We start from the raw sequence: 18,352 nt of genomic DNA, 5'->3' as shown, positions 1-18,352 counted from the left end.
TTGTAAATATCACTGTAAATAATAAACACTGTCACTTTTACTACTTCGCCTTGTGTCGTTTCGGGTCTCGTTATCAACTGGGTTGCCCTTAATCCTAACATGTGAGAATCTAAGAGTCCTGAAATGATGACACAATGTTTATTCAGCTGGTTTCATCTGGTTGTCAGTTGGAAATTCCTCAGGGAGGGGGGAGGGGGAGGGGGAGCATCAGATCACATTTTCTACAGGCAAATTCAGATAAGATGGCCTTCAAGACCAGCCAAGGGAGCCAAATTCAGATAAACACACAGTTGTTATGGAGACAGGCAGAACTTAAAGACATCTGCCTTGAGTCTGTGTTGGTCAACTCGGTTCCAAAATGTCCAAATTACATGGCCACACCGATGGAGTGTGACTGAGTAAAATCCCCAAGATCTGATCCATTCTGCCCAAAGCATTTGAGTCTGGGTACTCGAGGCATGAACCAAACCATCATAAAGGCAAGCAGCGCGATTGGGTCCAAATTTGCTGTCGACTACTTCCTTGATTGATTGATAAAACCATCAACCAGCCAAATCCAAAAAGCAGGAACCAGTTATTGAAAATCTAATTAAATATGCGTCCTTAAAATCCACAAATGGCAGCAGAGATAGACACGTCATCAAGTCTTCCAAGTCGATGAGATATCCAGCTACGTGCGTGTAGATGAACAGATGTGGCGAAATATTCATCAATTAAAACGGATTCCTCATTTTTCTGGACTGAATAAAACGTGCATTGAATTTAATGAAATGCAAACGTGAGACGTCATTTATCTTTGACCCATCAAAATGAATGCGGTCATTTATTTTACAGAATCAAAGTTTAACATCAAACATTTACATTAATTTGGCAAAATATGAAAATAACAACATAATTAACAGCTTTACAGATAGTGAGAAACAATTCGGCGATTGTTTCCACTCTTCAGCAGAACAGCAGACATCAATGAAAACTGTACAATTATGATCAATTGTCCACACGGCGGTGGATGAGCACTTTACACAGACATTTCTAAAATGTCTGGAAGGATTTCTACTTGAGAGAAGAATTTAAAGATGGAAATGAAGTTTAAAAGGAAGTAAAAGATGGTATGTGAGGGGAAATGTTCACCAGAACCGACACTCTCCATCAGAACCCAGCCCTCCTCGGTACGCTTTGGTAGGAAACTTGACTCATTACCTTTCTGAAGATTAATCAGCAGATATGGAGGTCCAGTTAACGCTACCTGTCCAGCGTCTCCATAGGATGGCTGTGACTCGTCCGAAGTAGTGACGAGATTCCGTCCGACACCAGCTCACATCAGTAATAGACTTCACATGAGTGGGGTACTTCAGAAGTTCCACTCAGAGGTGGAGGATATTATAATCCAACTCGGAGGCGAGTTTTAGAAACAGGTGCCAACTCCGTTGGCGTCTGAGAGGATGTAAACAAGACAGTTGTTCCAACACATGTCTGCTTCGACTCCTGACCTTGGAAAACGCACACTTGCTCATTCAAAGACAGAAATCAGAAAATGCATAAAAATCTGTAACAGACCTTAACATGAATTCTAACTCTGCATAAGCATTAAAAATCATTACACTGTTTCACAGTTAATAAAATTGATTAGTTCACTGCAACATCTAAAATGGTTTGAACTAAGACACTTTGATTATCAACATTTGTAAAATAGTAATGATAATAAAAAGAGAGTGTTCTTTCACTTGATTTTCAAGAAAGAGAGTCTCAGGATGGGTGGACCTGTATTTCTGGATTCAAATCAATGAAATGACAGTTCCTGTCCCACAAGATTCTTAAGGTCAAGGGTTTTGACCTTAGGCTTAGTTTTGACATCAGGTTAAGTTCACTACATGCGTGCCAACAGGGCAAATCGGCTCACCTAAAGCCAGTCTTCTCTTTGAAGAAATGTTGTAAATTGAGTTGAGGGACCAACTGATCAAAAAGTCCATTATTATGGTTCGGAATACATGCAAAAGAGGCTCACAAGCAGTTTCACAGAGCAGCAAAGCAAAGCGGAGAGGGAGGGGAGGGGAGAAGCATCCAATCTCGGCAAGAGCAAGTGGTGATGTGAGATAAAGTTAGATAGACTAGACTGAGATGGTTTGGACATGTCCAGAGGAAGGACAGTGGGTATATTGGAGAAAGATGTTAGAAATGCAACTGCCAGGAAAAAGACTAAGAGAAAGGCCAAAGAGATAAATGTATCCAGTTAGAGAGGACATGGAGGTAGATGGAGTGAGGACAGATGATACAGCAGACAGAGTGAGATGGAGGAGGATGACTTGCTGTGGCGACCTCTGAGGAATTAATGCAATTATCATTTTTTATGGTGTAATTTAATATCAAAATTGATGTATAAGTGAGGCAGCACAGTGGTGCAACTGGTAGAGCCACTGCCCCTGAGTGAGCAGGTCCTCGGTTCACATCCCAGTCCGAGGAACTTTCTGGGTGGAGTTTGCATGATCTCTCCATCCATGTGTGGGTTTTCTCCGGGTACTCCGGTTTCCTCCCAAAGACCAAAAACATGCATGTTAGGCTGATTGATTTCTTACTAATAAATACTTTATTTTATAATCTGAGTGTGCTACTGCCTGCCTGCACCATTGGCTTTAACTTCACCAGCCAGTTACGACACCAGATGACATGATTTAACCATTTTTGCTGTTATCTTCCTGGATGATTGAGCTTACAAAACTTTTTGCTTCAGAAGGGAGTTGACGAAAACACAAACAAACAAAAAACCTTGACAATACATTCAGCCGGTCTACAGTGTACCCTACAAATTGCACGTCTGCTGGAGATAAGAACCAGCTCACTTCAACCTGAAAAGAAAAAGTAGTTAAAAATTTGGATAGATGGTACACTGAATAATTTTCTTAAACATTTTACCAAGAGATCTTCAACAGATGATTTGAAATTTGTGGTGTTCTTCCAAGATGGCCACGCTCAGAGCAGTTGCAGCTTCACAGGCTCCTGGTACTATCCCAGATCTGAGAAGTTTTGATATTGACTCTGTACCTGACTCCGCACGATTTATGCGTGTGAACTATAGCTGAACCAAACTGATGAGAATATGAGCAAATTTGCCACGAAATATAGCAGAAATCAGCAACAAACTCAAAACTACGCTCGGCAGAATGCAGATCTTAAAGTCATCTACCTGGAAGATGCAGCAGAGACGTTCCAGTGGGCAGAAGAGGAAGCGCTGCTCGCAGCTTAAGAGGAGAGGATGCTGGGTATGGGTTATGGTGAGACTACAAGCTAACGCTAAAGCCAGAAAACTCCCAATGCAATGCCAGGACAAAGGACTTACACAGAGACGCAGACTACATACTCTGACTAACGAGACAAAACACCTGTGAAGACACGCAGTTGAAACACATCAAGGGAAATTATAAACTAGGAAACCATTGTGTGCAGGAACAGAAACACAACACCAGATGGAGGCATGCACTAGGAAAAACACAAACCCTATAGAAGACAGAAATTTAGGATAAGGAGAACACAAGACATAAACACAACACAAGATGGGGCTAGACACCAGGAAAACAGACCACAATCCCTACATCTGGACCTGTTTCTTTAAATGAAGAAATATTTCATCCCCCATCCAAAGGACTTTGCCAGTTTGCAGCCTGCCAACCACATCTGTCCCTTAAGTAGCCTTCATTGCTGTGTTTCAAGCCAACCTTTTGTTGAGTTGACGAAACACAGCAATGAAGGCTACACTACAATTTTCGGCTAGATGGCACTCGAGTAGTATGGCATGCTGTTGTGTTATGTGATAGGTAAAAGTAGTTATTAATGACACAATCAGCTTGCCATAGACTGACACCTTCCTCCAGCTCGCATGGAGCAACCGTCAAATCAGCTTCATTTTGCTGCGCCGCCCCAGCGAAATGCATCTAATTTGAGCATTACAGTGCATTTATTAAGTAAAAGTTCAATTAAGACATACCTTTGCTATAATGTCGAGCAAACAAAATAATTGTTTTTAGGGGCTTATCTTGAAAAATTTTGAAGAAATGCAGAGCAAGCCCTCCTGTGCACACGCCTCTTTCTGCGAATTGGCTTTTGAAATACAGCTGCTTTGACTGTAAATGTGCATTTATTAAGGAAAAGTAAGACTGGGACAGACCTTTGCTATAATTTCGAGCAAACAAATAATTGTTTTTAGGTGTTAATCTTGTTAAATTTTTGTTAAAGTCCTCCTGTGCACGTTTCCGCGGCTGCCATTTGGCAGCCAGTCGATTTTTGGCACAGCACCGGCACACATTTCCAGGTTGTCAGCGGTGATGCGTAACAAATGCGACACATCAGCGGTGACACATAAACTTACATATTTATGGATTTTTCCACTTTATTAGACATATTTGGACTGATGCGACTTACAATATAGGGCGGCGCAACATGTATGGTGGAAAATATGGTACTAACAAACATTGTCAGATTGGCATTAATTTGCTAAACCTTAATCAACCAAACTGTTTATGTGGGACCACTAAGGTGATGCTGGTTGTCAAAATTTTGGGGAATACAAGGATAAGCAAAAAACATGTACAAGAGAGCATTTGGAAACAGAGCTAAAATATTTTTAAACATTTTATTCCTTTGAACCCAAACATACTGGCTATAGTAACAATATCCACATCATTTTAAAGATAACTGTGATGTTTAATAAATACAGTGACTGAAAGGAACAGACTCTAAGACCATAAAGTATTAACAATGCTTTATTTACCATGATAATAATAATCTGCAAAATGGGCTGGAAGGCACTGGAACCATGGTGGATTCAAACTTTAGGATGATTAAATATGCAGGTATATGTTCTCTCTTACAGATGGGATAAAGGATCATTGTGGGAACAGTGGTCCAATGGTTCCAGTAATCAAGGAGGAGAGAGTCCAAGGCAAGTTTCTTATACAGGTGGGCAAGTGGTGGAAGGTGAGGTACAGCTGAAAAAGTCATAAGGAGTCCAAGACCAAACCAGAGGAGTCCAGGCACAGGAGTCAGTGCTGAAACATGTGAGAACAACAGGCTTTACTTTTCTCAAGAAAAGGTAAACTGGCCAGAAGCACAACTACCGATTTGTCATGTAATGCTCCAGTGTCGAAGAGAAGTCATTTACTGCCTTTTATACTCCTGCAGCTCATCAAGGTGTGGCTTGTTGGTGTCATCGTGTGACCTCTGGCTGCAGGAGAAAATGAAACTCCTACAAGGACCAAGTGGGTAAAAATTAAAATGGACATCTTATGCTGTTGTTGTTTGAAAAAATATGCATTAACATCAGCTGAGAAAAATATTGTACTTTCTACCTGTTGGGCTGATTTATATTCTGCAAGTTTTCAAAAGTATGAAACATCCACCACTGTGCATAGTTGGAAAAAATATAACTAATTTTGCCAAATAACAAAATGAAAATTTTGAGCCATTTATTTTCTATTTGAATACAATAAAATACAGGTGCTAGTTATAAAATTAGAATATCATGAAAAAGTTGATTTATTTCAGTAATTCAATTCAAAAGGTTAAACTTGTATATTATACTCATTCATTACACACATACTGATATATTTAAAATGTTTATTTATTTTAATGTTGATGATTATAACTGACAACTAATGAAAACCCCAAATTCAGTATCTCAGAAAATTAGAAAATTCTGAAAAGGTTCAATATTGAAGACACCTGGTGCCATAGTCTAATCAGCTACCTAACTCAAAACACCTGCAAAGGCCTTTAAATGGTCTCTCAGTTTAGTTCTGTAGGCTACACACTCATGGGAAAGACTGCTGACTTGACACTTGTCCAAAATACGACCATTGACACCTTGCACAAGGAGGGCAAGACACAAAAGGTCATTGCTTAAAGAGGCTGGCTGTTCACAGAGCTCTGTGTCCAAGCACATTGATAGAGAGGTGAAGGGAAGGAAAAGATGTGGTAGAAAAAGTGTACAAGCAATGGGGATAACTGGAGAGGATGGTGAAACAAAACCCATTCCAAAATATGCGTCTCACCTGGGCTAAAGACAAAAAGGACTGGACTGCTGCCGAGTGGTCGAAAGTTATATTCTCTGATGAAAGTAACTTTTGTATTTCCTTTGGAAATCAGCGTCCCAGAGTCTGGAGGAAGAGAAGAGAGGCACATAATTAATTTTGCTTGAGGTCGAGTATAAAGTTTCCACAGTCAGTGATGGTTTGGGGTGCCATGTCATCTGCTGGTGTTGGTACAATGTGCTTTCGTGTTGGTACAATGTGCTTTCTGAGGTCCAAGGTCAACTCTGCTGTCTACCAGGAAGTTTTAGAGCACTTCATGCTTCCTGCTGCTGACCAACTTTATGGAGATGCAGATTTCATTTTCCAACAGGACTTGGCACCTGCACACAGTTCTAAAGTTACTAGTATCTGGTTTAAGGATCATGGTATCCCTGTTCTTAATTGGCCAGCAAACTTGCCTGACATTAACCCCATAAAAAAATCAATGGGGTATCGTAAAGAGGAAAATGCGATACACCAGACCCAACAATTCAAAAGAGCTGAAGGCCACTATCAGAGCAACCTGGGTTCTCATAACACCTGAGCAGTGCCACAGACTGATCGATCCATGCCACGCTGCATTGCTGCAGTAATCCAGACAAAAGGAGCCCCAACTAAGTACTGAGTGCTGTACATGCTCATGCTTTTCATGTTAATACTTTTCAGTGGGCCAACATTTCTAAAAATCCTTTTTTTAATTGGTCTTAATTAATATTCTAATTTTCTGAGATACTGAATTTGGGGTTTTCATTAGTTGTCAGTTATAGTCATCAACATAAAAATAAATAAACACTTGAAATATATCAGTCTGTGTGTAATGCATGGATATAATATACAAGTTTCACTTTTTGAATGGAATTACTGAAATAAATCAACTTTTTCATGATGTTCAAATTTTATGACCAGCACCTGTGTATTTATTCTGTCAGACCAAGTCTGGTAAGTATGAGGTGGGTAAAATGTGTAAAAGCAGTCGCACTGTAAAGTACTGTAAAGTAAAGCTTATATTATGAAGCAGCAATAGTCTATTGTTGGGCATCTGACATTCATGGTCCATTGACTGAACCATGAATGTCATCTGCCTTGACAGTATTCTCATCTTGTCAGACATTATGATTCCAGGAGCTTATCAGAGGAGAAATATTACAGCATAATAATAATCTAAAACACACTGCCAAAGTCACACACAAGTTTGAGAAGAAGATTAAAGTGAATACTGTTATCAGGCCAAGTATTTCACCTGACGTGAATCCAGTAGACATCTATTGGATATCTTAATGAGAATGGAAAAGAGAGAGAAAAAAATAGGAAAGAGCAGCTGAATAACTGTCTACAAGAATGGTAGCACACTGAACAGCTTCACATTGCTATAATAGATTATTCAAAATTACGTGCAACACTGGTATCAAAATCCTGAATTACGCCTGCAAAAGACACAACGTGTTGATAAATCTGGGCTTTGATTTTTTTATGATAAAATATAAAGGTGAATATATTTGAATTTTACTCAAGAAACAAATTATACTCTTGAAGACTTAAGTATCTTGGCAAAGGAGGATTGTTATACTGTAATGTATAAGGGCTTTCGGCTTTTGGCCTCCAAGGACTCACTAGATACAGCTCGACTCAGGTAAACATGATACAAAGTACACTGCAAAAATGTCTGTTTGCATGGCTGTTTCACACATATATAATTCTTCCATAGTATATCATTAAATTGCATTCACAGCTTTTTTCTTATTTTGTTCAGTTTTCCACCACTCTGCAATAACAACAGCTGTGCACCATTTGAGATCATCGGTCCAAACATAAACATCCCAGCATACACCTGCAAGCTCTGAATAATAAAAAGAAATGGTGAGGGGCAATTTAAGGTAGTAGTATACAAATCTGCATTAGATTTTTTTTTCCCTTTTATAGTGTTTAATAAAATATATTTTATATATATTATAATTATATATTTACTAGTATGAAAGTATGAATTCTGCAAAGAAAAATACAATTCATTCATTCATTCAACCTTTATTTAAACAGATAAATCACATTGAGCCTTGAAGTCTCATTTACAAGTGAGACCTGTTTGGACAGACAAAAACAGTGGTTAACTGGACACATGTAGGAGTTACATTACATGTAAAGATTAAATTAAAACAATACATTGAAAGACAAAAAGTTTGAACAGTTCAGATTAAAATAATTTATTTAGGAAAAAAAGCTTGAGTAAAAACTTAGTTTAGTCATAATCTTAAATTTAAAAGTGAAATATGATGGGGACACATTGAATTTCTCAATAAATAAAATCAAAATTTAAACCCCAACTCTCCAATTCTGCAGTTGTTTCAATTGTAATATGCTCACTGGTTGTAATTAGGCCAGAAGAATGACACACACACAAAAAAGAACCTAGAAACATTTTTTTTTTCAGCCACAGCTTGTCAAGTGTACAGTATATCTTCCTACATACACACATAATGTATAGTCTGGTACTAAACAGTTGACTGAGCATACAAACAACAGTGTCTCGATCCTCAACTCCTGCAAAGGGGCAACACAATGCCTGTTCAACACTCATCTAGAGGAGGCAGCACCTTTTGTGTAGTAAAACAAGAAAAAAAAAATCTGCTCTCGTAGGCACATGTGGCACACACAAGAAAAATCCATGAATAGGGCCCTAAATTGAAATTCTGAGCCACAGTCTAGGCTCTAAGTAAGCACAGAGGTATAAGGAGAAAATCTCCACCTCTATTTATAGGGAGCAAAAACTTCACACTTCCAAACATCATTATGCTTATCCAAGCCCTTATCGCAGCTCAGGAATTACTCAGTCAGACTGCAGTCAGATCACGGGAGACCCCCAGGTACGATCCTTCAAGAAAGGAATTAAATGAAAATAACATGGAATAAAATTCCCACTGTTACTGTACGGCCATCTTATGGACCAAATAGCTTTTTCTGTTATGGTGAGAGTGTTTCGTGCTGATAAATTTACTTATTATACACATGCATGTTGTTTGGAGGAAAAAAAATATATCAACACAAGCTGAAGAGATTCACAGATCCAAGAGAGGATTACAAACTACCACGGTCTCTGCTGCCTCAATCAGGGCTGCAGACAGAATAATTGGTGTCATCCATCTTTAAGTTTAATGAATAAATAAATAAATGATAGTAAGTTAGTAAGTTGTGATAGTAAATCATAAAAGCAGCAACGACAAAGAAGGTAGCAAATCATCTAAATTACAATAAATCACATCCTTCTACAAAGTGATAAACATTCATAAATGGATGGTTCATTTTTCCAAACGTTTTCTAATGCAAACTTCTAAATAAGATTTATAAAAAATATTGCCCAACGCCAAAGAAGAATAGGCAATTATATATTTGTCAGTGTCTGTGTGTGTACATGTGCATATGTCTGTTAGCAAAATAGCTTATAAATCACTTATAAATCCATCCATCACCCACTTCTTCCATTTTGGGTCATGGGGGTTGCCGGTGCCCATGCAATCACTGTGCGAGGGGCGGGGTACACCCTGCATAGGTTGCAAGTCCATCACAGGGCCGCATAGAGACAAACGAGACAAACGAGACAAACAAATGTCTGCTCGTTGGACAACAAGATGGATTTCCTTCGTCTGAGAGCGGGCGCCTCTGAAGAGATGATGAAGTGTGCGGTGCTTTGCCTCACAGAAACGTGGATTACAAGCGAAACAACGGATACGGTCTTCCAGCTGGATGACAGACTTTTTTTTCTAGCGGACCGCTGCAACAAGCTAACAGGGAAATCACGGGGAGGCGGAGTGTGCATTTACGTGAGTAAAAGTTGGTGCACGAACTGTACTGTTGTAAATAGCTCAGGCTCGAAGGCTTTGGAGCAAATAACAGTGAAATGTCAGCCTCATTATCTACCCCACGAGTTCACAGTGACTTTCATCACAGTTATTTACATTCCTCCGGATGCTAATGCTAAAGACGCCTTGTAAGAACTTCATGATATAATCAGTTCTCTGCAGAACAAACACCCTGAGGCGCTTTACGTGGTAGCTGGAGACTTTAATTACGAGAATCTAAAGGACTGTCTCTCAAGCTTTTATCAGCATGTGTGCATACCAACACGTGGAGACAACTCGCTGGACCATGTTTACATGAACGTAAAATATGCATACAAAGCCAAACCCTGACCCTACCTAGGACTGTCAGACCACATCTCAATCTTCCTGGCTCGTGCTTACTTGCCCCCGCTGAGACACTCCAGACTGGTACAAAAGAAAATTTAATGTTAGATCCTGGACAGTGGCCCCATACTGAGAGATTATTTTGATCGAACAGACTGGCAGGTTTTCAGAGAAACTGCTGAAAATGGAGGATCGCTTGATCTGGACCAATACACATCCTCAGTTCTGGGTTACATTAGTACATGTACTGACACCGTCTCCACTGTCAGATATGTTAAAAGCTAACCACAAAGAAAACCTTGGTTGAATGTCGAGGTGCGCACCCTGCTTGGAAGCCAGGAACACTGCTTTCAAGTCTGGAAGCTCAGAGGAGCTGAGTAGGACAAGAAAAGAGCTGGTTGATGGTATTAAGAAAGCCAAGGCCACATATCCACAGAGGATCGAGGGTTAATTCATCTCACAAGAACCTCAGAGCATGTGGAGGGGCATTAAGTGCATAATAGATTATAAAGGAAGGAGCTAACAATGCTCCATAGACCCATCTCTGCCTGAAGCCCCCAACAAGTTCTATGCACGCTTTTAAGACCCGAACAGACCACCCAGCACCAGATTCACCTCACCACTGGATGAAGAGCATCTCAGCATGGCCTCAGCAGAAGTAAGGAGTACTTTCAGGAGGATTAATCTGCACAAGGCAACCGGCCCAGACAACATCCTCGGAAAAATGTGGAAAGAATGTGCCGATCAGCTCTGCGAGGTGCTGGCAGACATCTTTAACACCCCACTTACCCTGGAGACAGTTTCCACCTGCCTGAAGACTGCCACCATCATCCCAGTCCCAAAAAGCTCTACAGTGACTGGTCTGAATGACTATTGGCCAGTGGCCCTCATACCAATAGTCGCTAAATGCTTTGAAAAACTGGTCATGACCCACATCAAAACAACCATCAACATCAATGAGGACCCTCATCAGTATGCATACTGTGAGAACCGATCAACAGAGGATGCCATCTCCTCTGTGGTCCACACTGCGCTCAACCATCTGGACCAGAAAAACTCTTACGTCCGTATGCTCTTTGTGGACTTCACATCTGCACCATGATCCCCCCAAACCCTGATTGTCAAACTATTCACACTAGGACTAAGCCCCTTCATTTGCAACTGGGTACTAGACTTCTTAACAAACAGACCACAGTTAGTGAGGATCCACAACTTCTCCTCCTCCCTCAGCACTGGCTCTCCTCAGGGATGTGTTTGAGCCCCCTCCTGTTTTCTCTGCTCACGTATGATTGTGTAGCTTCCCTGGCTGTCACATTGTAAAGTTTGCAGATGATACAGCAGTGGTGGGATGCATCACAAACAATGATGAGTCCAGCTACAGATAAGAGGTGGAACACCTGGAGAGCTGGTGCAAAGAATAATATCCTTCACATCAATGTGAAGAAGACAAAGGAGATGATTGTGGACTTCAGAAGGAACAAACATACCTACACCCCCCTGAACATAAGAGGATCTGCAGTGCAATTGGTCTCCAGCTAAAAGTACTTGGGTTTACACATGAATGACAACCTCAGCTGGAACAACAACACTACCAGCCTGATTAAGAAATCTCGTCAGAGACTCTACTTCCTCAGACGGCTGAAACAAGCTGCTCTGGGAAGCTCAGTCCTCACCTCCTTCTACAGGTGTGAAGTGGAGAGCATCCTGTGCTCCAGCATACACGTGTGGCATGGAGGCTGCACAGCTGCAGAAAGAAAAGCCTTGCAGAGAGTGGTGAAGGATACACAGAAGTCTGTTGGAGTCAGTCTCCCCACCATCAAATACATCTACACCTCCAGATGCAGGAAGAGGGCCACCTGCTTCATGAAGGACCCCACTCACCCAGCACACACACTTTTTGCCCCACTCCCCTCAGGAAGGAGGTTGAGGAGCATTAAGTGTAGAACCACTAGACTGATGAACAGCTTCTACCCTGAGGCTGTTAGACTCATGAATCTCTAACCAGAATAATCACTGTGAAAAATCAAATCATGTTGCTGCTGATCTTTATCAATGTTGATGTGTTCATGCATGCTCATCTGCTCACACAGATTCATGTTTGTGCTGATGTTCGACGTAATGTTTTTATGCTATTAGTGCTTAGTGTATTTTTTGTTGATGTTTTTCTTAGTTTATATCTTAGATGTTATCATTGTTTTTCTTTTACATTTTATTGTGGAATGTAACTGGGGCCCTGTGTGCATAATTTCGCTCCACCACATGTACCACATGTGGTGCGAATGAAAATAAAGAAACTCTGACTCTGACTCTGAAAGTTTCATTCAAATTGTTGAGCTCGAAATGTTATTGGGGACATTCACATCATTCACAACACATGTTCCAAGCGGTATACACTGCACAAAATCTTTGCTGAAAACTTTAGAATTACCTTTTTGAGTTGATTGTTCATATATTAGCTAAGTCTCTTATCAGGAAATATTTGTAGAATTTAGTTAATTGGTTTACAACTGATTAATGTTTAGATGTCTACAGAAAACACAAAAAAGTAAATAAGTAAGACAGATATTGAGCTAAAATGGTATGTGCATTACATTGTGCAAGATCACATAAAATTGCAAGAAAAAAAAAAACAATATCAGTGTTTGACTAAAATAGCTGCAACTCCATCATTTCTTAACACAAGATGATATGAAACCTCATCGTAAAAGGTGGTGTGTGATGTGCATCCTCCAAATATGCTTGGCCATAATATGTTATATGTATTTTAAAAAAACTGAAACAAATGGTTCAAGAAAAATTTAAATACCTGTAAAAGTATTGATGATATTGTATGATTACAAGTTTGTTGCATGTGTGGGCATGTGTGTGTGTGGGTTTGTTTTTTAGAAGCACAATCTGTTTCTAAAAACATTGCAGCTGTACACCCTGGAGCCACATAGCTTTTCATAGGAGAAATTGCTTGACGTTGATAAAACATCTGGAGCTATAAAAGCGAAAAAGCAAGAGATGGGCAACAGAAGCTATTTTATAGCTGAAGTGCAAAGCAAAACACAATTACTGGGGGAGGAGAATTGAAGAAAGGCTGAGTTATGTGCATGACTGAGGATATTTGCTTTACCACTTTGCACCAATTGGCTTTAGGGTTGAAACTCACACGACTGAATATGGCAAATCAAGTTAATACTCTTTAAGTTTCACCATTTTCTTAAATTTATACAATTAAATACTCCATTTTGAAAGTTGAATTAGTCTAAAGCAATGTGACTTGCTTTGATACAGACATGCAACATGCAAATAAAAACAACTTGTCAATTTATTTGTGTAATAGGTATTATTGACAATAAAAAATATAAAGTATGATGACATGTAATTGTTTTGATCAAAAAGCCTTAAAAGTAATACAACAATTTATTTAAATGTGTACAATTCAAGATGAGTGTCATGATAAACAAAAATGGCTTTGGCACAGATAGTTAACATTAGAGTTAACACGTGTGGCAGTAGTTGAGCATCATCCACAGCACATACTCTTAGCACTCACAGATTGCACAAGCAAATTGTTCAAATCTTTGCCATGTACTATTGATGTCAACTTTTTTGTTAGCAAAATATATCATTACCACTGGATGGAGTTAATTTATTTGACATTCATCTGCAACTGATTAACTGTTGAGTTAACCTGATGTAGGAAAGCCATAAAAGCTAACTGGTCTTAGCCAGTATAAAAATACATTCAGTGGTGCCTGAAAGTTTATGAAGCCTTTAGAATTTTCCATATTTCTGCATAAATATGATCTAAAACATCATCAGATTTTCACACAAGTCCTAAACGTAGATAAAGAGAACCCAATTAAACAAATGAGGTGAAAATATTATACTTGGTCATTTATTTATTGAGGAAAAGGATCCAACATTACATATTTGTGAGTGGCAAATGCATGTGAACCTTTAGGATTAGCAACCTATTCCCCCGCTCGCCTGTGGGGGCGCTGCACCAAGAACTACTGAAAGAAACGACACAAAAACCTCTGAAGACACGTCTTCTTCTTCTGTAAATAAAAATAAAAACAAAGTGGCATCAAGTTTTAGCAGTTTTAGGAGTTATATTTTGTCATTTTTCAAAAATGGACTTAGCATGAGCAGAAGATGAGACAGAAGACCATGGAGAATATTGTTTTTCCACACAAGGCAGCTGACGGCTCCATATAAGGTCAGAGAAATGCTGTTTTTTTACCCTGCGGAGCGGGGCTTGGTCTGTTTACATTCACACTGTACTCGAACCGCGCTGGAGTTCTCTTCTACCGGACCGAGACCTAGGTTTTAGCCGGGGCCAGAGTTCGCCTTTTTGTTCCGTGACAGAGTTCAATGGTGCGTTCACACCTCCCCAAATGAACCGGACTTTCTAGGAAAACGAGCTAGAGTTCGATTAAAGCGGACTAAACAGGGCTAGTGTGAATGCACCCTAAGTCGCACAAAGACTCAGAAATTATTTTAATGCTGGATGCCCTTCCTGACACAAAAACAGACCATTGAGCTACCACAGCCCTCTGTGTGGAGCAGAGCATTGCTATCTAGGGCATCCAGGGAAGCAGATGGTGGGGGTTAAGGGTCTTGCTCAAGGGCCCAAAGTGGGGCAAATGAGGGTGTTTCACCTATTCCACCCACCTTTTGATGTCAGTACCAGGAGTTGAACCAGTGATCTTCCAATCACATGCCTACCTTCTCTTACCTCTGCCCCACCACTCCCTTCTTTACAACATATGTTTGTGGAAGTGGATCATGGCAGGAACAAAGGAGATTTCTGAGGCCCTCAGAAAAAGAGTTGTTGATGGTCATCTGGCTGGAAAAGGTTACAAAAGAGTTTGGACTCCACCAATCCACAGTCAGACAGATTGTGTATAAAAGGAAAAATTCAAGACCATTGTTACTCTCCCCAGGAGTGGTGGACCAACAAAGATCACTCCAAGAGCAATGCTTGGAATAGTCTGTGAGGTCACTAAGGACCCCAGGGTAACTTCTAACAACTGAAGGCCTCTATCACGTTGGCTAATGTTGATGTTCATGAGTCCACCATCAGGAGAACTCTGAACAATAATGGTGTGCATGGCAGGGTTGCAAGGAGAAAGCCACTGCTCTCCAAAGAGAACATGGCTGATCATCTGCAGTTTGCTGAAGATCACGTCGGCAAGCCAGAAGGCTGTTGGAAGAACGTTTTCTGGACAGATGAGATAAAAATAGAACTTTTTGGTTTAAATGAAAAGAGTTATTTTTAGAGAAAATAAAACATAATTCCTTCATAAGAACCTTATTCCCCTTTCCATGGGCTCACTACCTGTGGGAGGGGCCAAAGGGGTCGGGTGCAATGTGGGATGGGTGGTGGCCGAGGGCGGGGACCCTGGCGGTCTGATCCTTGGCTACAGAAGCTGTCTATTGGGACGTGGAATGTCACCTCACTGGTGGGTAAGGAGCCTGAGCTGGTGTGTGAGGCTGAGAGGTTCTGGCTAGAAATAGTTGGACTCACCTCTACGCATGGCTCTGGCTCTGGAACCAGTTACCTTGAGAGGGGCTGGACACTCTTCCACTCTGGAGTTGTCCCTGGTGAGAGGCGCCGAGCAGGAGTGGGCATACTTATTGCCCCCCAGCTTGGTGCCTGTGTGTTGGGGTTCACCCTGGTGAATGAGAGGGTTGCCTCCCTCCGCCTACGTGTGGGGGGATGGGTTCTGACTGTCATTTGTGCTTATGCACCAAACGGCAGTTCAGATTATCCACCCATTTTGGAGTCCTTGGAGGGGGTACTGGAAAGCGCACCTCCTGGGGACTCCCTTGTTCTGCTGGGGGACTTCAATGCTCATGTGGGCAATGACAGTGAGACCTTGAAGGGTGTGGTTGGGAGGAACGGCCCCCCTGATCCGAACCAGAGTGGTGTTCTGTTGTTGGACTTCTGTGCTCGTCATGGATTGTCAATAACGAACACCTTGTTCAAGCATAAGGGTGTCCATATGTGCTCTTGGCACTAGGACACCCTAGGCCGCAGTTCGATGATCGACTTTGTCATCGTCTCATCTGATCTGCGGCCACATGTCTTGGACACTCGGGTGAAGAGAGGGGTGGAGCTGTCCTCTGACCACTACCTAGTGGTGAGTTGGCTCCGATGGTGAGGGAGGATGCCGGTCAGACCTGGCGGACCCAAACGTATTGTGAGGGTTTGCTGGGAACATCTGGCAGAGTCTCCTGTGAGACAGAGTTTTAACTCCCACCTCTGGGAGAACTTCGAACATGTTCCGAGGGAGGTGGGGGCCATTGAGTCTGAGTGGACCATGTTTCGTGACTCTATTGTTGAGACGGCTTACCAGTCCTGCGGCCGCAAGGTTGTCGGTGCCTGTCGTGGCGGCAACCCTCGAACCCGATGGTGGATACCGTAGGTGAGGGATGCTGTCAGGCTGAAGAAGGAGTCCTATCGGGCCTTTTTGGCCTGTGGGACCCCGGAAGCAGCTGATGGGTACCGGCAGTCCAAGCGACATGCGGCTCGGGTGGTCGCTGAGGCAAAAACTCAGGCATGGGAGGAGTTTGGAGAGGCCGTGGAGAATGACTTCCGCACGGCTTCGAGGCGATTCTGGTCCACCATCCGGCATCTCGTGGGGGGGGGGGGGGGGAGCAGTACGCTACCAACACTGTTTATAGTGGGAGTGGTGTACTGCTGACTTCAACTAGGGATGTTGTGGGTCGGTGGACAGAATACTTTGAAGACCTCCTCAATCCCACCGGCACGTCTTCCACTGAGGAAGCGGAGCCTGGGGACTCTGGGTCGGGCCCTCCAATCTCTGGTGCGGAGGTCACGAGGTGGTTAAAAAGCTCCTCGGTGGCAGGGCCCCAGGGGTGGATGAGATTCGCCCGGAGTTCCTTAAAGCTCTGGATGTTGTCGGGTTGTGTTGGCTTACACGACTCTGCAATATTGCGTGGACATCAGGGGAAGTTCCCCTGGATTAGCAGACTGGGGTGGTGGTCCCCCTATTCAAAAAGGGGGACCGTAGAGTGTGTTCCAACTACAGGGGAATCACGCTCTTAAGCCTCCCTGGTAAGGTCTATTCTGGGGTTCTGGAGAGGAGGTTCAGTTGGATAGTCGAACCTCGGATTCAGGAGGAGCAGTGCGGTTTTTGTCCTGGCCGTGGAACACTGGACCAGCTCTACACTCTCAGCAGGGTCCTGGAGGGTGCGTGGGAGTTTGCCCAACCAGTCTACATGTGCTTTGTGGACTTGGAGAAGGTGTTCAACCGCGTCCCTCGGGGGGCCCTGTGGGAGGTACTATGGGAGTATGGGGTACCGGGCCCTTTGATACAGGCTGTTAGGTCCCTGTATGACCGGTGCCAGAGCCTGGTCCGCATCGCCGGCAGTAAGTCGGGCTTGTTCCCAGTGAGAGTTGGACTCCGCCAAGGTTGCCCTTTGTCACCGATTCTGTTCATAATTTTTATGGACAGAATTTCTAGGCGCAGCCAAGTTGTTGAGGGGATCCGTTTTGGTGGCCTTAGGATTGCGTCTCTGCTTTTTGCATGATGTGATCTTATTGGCTTCATCAGATCGTGAACTACAGCTTTCGCTGGAGCGGTTCGCAGCCGAATGCGACGCGGTGGGGATGAGGATCAGTTCCTCCAATTCCAAGGCCATGGTCTTGAGCCAGAAAAGGGTAGAGTGCCCTCTCCGGGTTAGGGAGGAGGTCCTACTCCAAGTGGAGGAGTTTAAGTATCTTGGGGTCTTGTTCACGAATGAGGGAAAAATGGAGCGTGAGATTGATAGGCGGATAGGTGCAGCATCTGCAGTGAAGCAGGCGCTGTACAGGTCTGTCGTGGTGAAGAGTCAAAAGGCGAAGCTCTCAATTTACCGATCAATCTATGTTCCTACCCTAATCTATGGTTACGAGCTTTGGGTTGTGACCGAAAGAATGAGATCTCGGATACAAGCGACCAAAATTAGTTTTCTCCGCAGGGTGTCTGGGCTTTCCCTTAGAGATAGGGTGAGAAGCTCTATCATCCGGGATGGACTCAGAGTAGAGCTGCTGTTTCTCCACGTCGAGAGGAGCCAGTTGAGGTGGCTTGGGCATCTGTTTAGGATGCCTTCTGGACG

The sequence above is a fragment of the Nematolebias whitei genome, chromosome 18, assembly GCF_014905685.2.
Source record: "Nematolebias whitei isolate Nwh7 chromosome 18, NemWhi1, whole genome shotgun sequence".
Classification (NCBI taxonomy): domain Eukaryota; kingdom Metazoa; phylum Chordata; class Actinopteri; order Cyprinodontiformes; family Rivulidae; genus Nematolebias; species Nematolebias whitei.
This window is presented reverse-complemented; position numbering follows the sequence as displayed.